At 46.0% G+C, this 4,344-nt stretch overlaps 1 pseudogene; it reads left to right on the forward strand.

Annotated features, from left to right (window-relative positions):
* On the forward strand, positions 1–3,051 carry LOC109437005 (F-actin-capping protein subunit beta; annotated as a pseudogene).
* Positions 3,052–4,344: the final 1,293 nt, after the last annotated feature.

Genomic DNA, 4,344 nt, shown 5'->3' on the forward strand with positions numbered 1-4,344 from the left:
ATGCCTACTGCCCAGGACCTGATTGTCCCAGGGTCAGTCATACTTTTACTCAGGCCTGTGTACAGGGGTTGTGAAACTTCCTCTACAGCTGCGTACTCACCGTCTCTGACCACAGACCCTGGCAGGAAGCTCCCAGCCTGGCTGGCCCCTCCCCCATCGGGTTGCAGGGACGGTGAGATCCATCCTAGCCCTCCAGGCTACCTGACCAAGCTGGACAGCTCGGCCATTTGCTGAGGATGTTAAAACATTGTGGTGCAAGGGAGAAGTGAACGGCTCTTAAGGAAAACTTGTTAACGTTCCTAACATCTCAGACCAGGTCTTGTCTCCCTGTTACTAGCTCTCTTAGACCCCAGGACAGAATGTATGGCCTGATATGAAATGACATATTTTCCTTACCTGAGTAGCCCATGACCACCAGGAGCAAACCTACAGGCCAACAAAGTCAGGTTTATTCCAGGAAAACTAGGGCAAGGCCTGAGCTGGGACAGGGGCTCTGGGAAGGGAGAGAATGGAGCTCACCCATCTCCTTTCCCCAAGTCTCAGGATTCCCAAATCCTCAGTGCCCTGATCGACCTGATCCCAATCTATGTGAACTCCTGTCTTCTGTTTACCAGCCACTGAAAATTGCACAAGGTGGTAGGAAACGGTTACCTTTACCTTTTGTGTGACTACAACAGAGATGGGGACTCCTCTAGGTCACCATGGAGTAACAAGCAGGGCCCTCCTTTGGAAGAGGGGGACATGCCTTCTGCTGAGCTGAGAAACTGGGAGGTGGAAGCCAGCAATGCCTTTGACCAGTATGGAGACCTGTGTCTGGAAGGCGATGTGTCCTCTGTCTACCTCTGAGGTCTGGATCCTGGCTTTGCGGTAGTGACCCTCAAAAAGAAGGCTGGGGATGGAGCAGAGAAATCAAAGGCTGGTGGGATTCCATTCACGTGCTGGACATGCAGGAGAATCTGGTGGTCGCACCGCCCATTGCAAGCTGACCTCCATGGTGATGCTGAGGCTGCAGTGGGGGTTCAGAGCCGGCCACTCCAACCAGTGCCTCTATGGTATGTGGATTATTTGAGCTCAAGGCAACTTTGGCTGCAGGCTCAAGAGAGACTTCTGCCCCTCCCTTAACTACTTAGAAGAACTTGAATCCGGAACCTTGCCCCTGATAAGAGATTATCATCAGAGATAACCTTTTCCCCCTATCTATAGGGCAGGGCAAACTTCTATTTACCAAACTTCTGCTCTTCTTATCATGCTTCAATGACTCTTTAGAGCCCCCAAGGCCCCTTACCTCACCCTCAGCTCAGGATGTCTTTTGTACCCATGTTCCCTTTCTATCTCTGACCCTCTCGTGCCTGTGGGGTCTCTGGCTCACTCATGTGTGTCGGGTTCTCACACATATGTGTGTAATCAATTTGGTTATTTTCTCTTGCTAATCTGTCTCGTGTCTATTTGATTATTAGGCCAGCCAGAAGAACCTTGAGGGGAGAGGAAAGTTTGTTCCTCTCCCACACCTGCAAACCCACAAATCCACTTCTGGCATCATGAACCTGGGAGACAGCCTGACCAGACAGAGGGAGAAAGATGAAGCTGAGCGACTGCTCCCCACAAATAGCCAATATTGGGCACCTGGTAGAAGACGTGCAAATAAAATCACAAGTATGCTGAGTGAGTGCTATTCGGGAAAACAAACGGGCAGAGGTCACTGCAGATTTTGCAGACAAACGAAAACAAGAATTTTTGTAGAAAAGACCTGGTTCTGTTAAACCTCTGTTTCATGGAACACACAGGCCATGCACTCATTGGAGTCCTTTCTTAGAAAACGCATTTTCTGTTCCCTTTCCCCTTTCCCTTCCATGACAGGTCACATAGCAAGTTGCATCATGACCGCACAGTGCCATCTCTCCCTGAGAACAGAGCCCCCAAAACACACTTATACATCTCTGCCACCTGCTTCCCACCACGTACCATGTTCCCATAGACGGTGTGTTTTTTGTTTGCCCCAGCCCCGTGTCTCCCCCCACCCATTTATAGGCATAAAATACACTGTCTGCCTCCCCTTTCCTACCACCTTTTTGTTACATTGGTGTAAAAATGTAAAACAAAAAAAAATTTTTTAAATGAAATAACTGTGGTGTGTGACAGATAGACGAAAACCTGGAAATCTGATTCCACATATGTTTGGGGTTTAGGGGTGACAGGGGACAGCTCTGGGAGAAAAGAGGGGGCCTTCAGCATTGTCCTGCACAGAGTGCCCGGTACCATGGAGGAGGTGCTGATAGTCTGCTCTTCTGGCCAGGTGCTGTTGTGTCCATTTATTTTCTTATTTTTATTTTTTTGTAAAGCTTAAAACTATCATACTTGAGCTTCCATACTTAAAAAAAAAAAAAAGAACCCACAAAAATAAATAAATAAAAAGAAAGTGGGACGCAGTTACAAAAAAAAAATACCACGTCACTTTATCCAAAATGTAGTACTACATTCTTGATTCAGGCTTCCAATAGAAAGCATCCTGGTTTTATTGCCAAGCAGAGATACGCTTTCTATACCATAACTCTCCCAACCCAACCCGCTGGTTTTAGGAACAATTGTAGTGGTTGAAGTTAGTATATAAAACCATCTGGACCAGTGCTGGTGTACCACTAAGGTGGTAAACCTTAGGCTCCACATATGAATGCACTCAAGGAAGTTAATGAATACAGAGGGGAGGTAGGAGTCATGTTTTTATATATCGAGCAGATTGAGGCTTAAATTACATAGTTAATTATAATTCAAAATCATAAACAATTTTACCTGGAGACTCATTGCCCAGCAGTCAATTAGGGCAAGAATATTTTAAAAAATTGGAGTTCTCGTGGATGGTGGTAATCAAAGTTGAAATTATTTTCCTATGGGTCAACCAGGAGTGCCCTGTTTGAGTTTTAAAGGCTGACGTCTGACGTCTGTGTTCCAGAGCTGCGCCGGTCGCGCCTGCTCCTGCAGAGGATTTGCTTCGCGTATAGAGGGCGCTCCGACACAGCAAGAGCAAAGCAAAGCCGGCCTTGCAGGAGGAAGTAAAATCGTTGCTCCATAAACGTTTAAAGAACTCCCCCGAGTAAAACTGAGGAAGTGAGAGCTAAAAAAAGAAAAAAACAAACAAACAGAAAAACCGTCAATGAACAATGGCATTAGTTGCCAACTAGTAAAGTAGTAAAGGTCAGATAACATAGTAATAAAACACTAAGAAATGCAAGCTAAATGATGCCATTGTTGTCTTAGGTAAAAAAAAAAAAAAACAAATATAAAAAATATACAACTTTCAATTGTTACAACTCGGTGATTACCAGCAACGGGTAAAGCCAGTTCACAAGGTCAGATGGCGGCTTTGGAAGTTAATAGGATCACATGTATCAAGATTCTAGCAGCAATTCTGTTTGTTCTGCAAACCATTTGTGGAGGTGATTCTGGTAGATAGTTGAATAACTCTGAGGTAAGAGATTTTCAATGCAGCAGGCAGTCCTCTCAGATATCATTGGTTCGTTTCCAGACCACTGTAATAAAGCAGGTCGGAATCTTTTTTCTGGGGAAGAACTTGCCTTCAATTTATAAAAAGCATAACATCTGTGAACTACAATAAAGCAAAGCACAATAAAATGAGGTGCCTGTATTTAAAAGTAGGGTAAGCAATGAATGTTGTGTCATGCAGGGTGTCATGCAGGGTCTCAGCTCCCGCTCCCCACATAAGAATGCAGGATACAGTGAGGCCAAAAAGGAACACCCATGGAGCCATAGATAGGGGAGTCATACCACTATAATCTTGCTGGCGGCTGGGTTTGAGACACAGGAAGCCACACTATCCGCAACCCGCCATCCACTTCTCTGTCAACCAACCACACTTGCTAGCTGCAATCTGCTTTTGCTAGGTCAGCCACCATCTTCTTGCTAGCCCCCATTTTTGCTGCTAGTGTAGCCATGGCAGTTATATTAGTGGCCAGTGGCTCACTGGCTACAGCTGCCGGCCAACTAGCCACAGCTGATGGCCATCCAATCACAGTTGATGGACATTTACTACCTGAGTGAGCACCTTTCCACGTGAGGGCGAGAGCCTGGAAACTGCACTCCTGGCTCTGTCCCCACAACTTGTTTAGTTTAAAAGGAGGATGGAAGAGGGAAAGAAGAAAGGGTTGGGGGAGAGCAAAGGAGGGAAGGAAGAAGGGAGGGAGCAGAAGAAAACACCAGCTGAGCAGTGTCCCTTCTGTCTACTAGTTGATGACAGTATCAAATCATGCATAATTACCTTGAGACTAATCACCCCAGGAGTTAGTCAGGGGCAGAGAAAGGAGTAGGTTTAGTCTCCCTGCTTGGTTTTCC

This window comes from Rhinolophus sinicus, linkage group LG11 (assembly GCF_036562045.2).
Source record: "Rhinolophus sinicus isolate RSC01 linkage group LG11, ASM3656204v1, whole genome shotgun sequence".
In the NCBI taxonomy this organism is placed as follows: domain Eukaryota; kingdom Metazoa; phylum Chordata; class Mammalia; order Chiroptera; family Rhinolophidae; genus Rhinolophus; species Rhinolophus sinicus.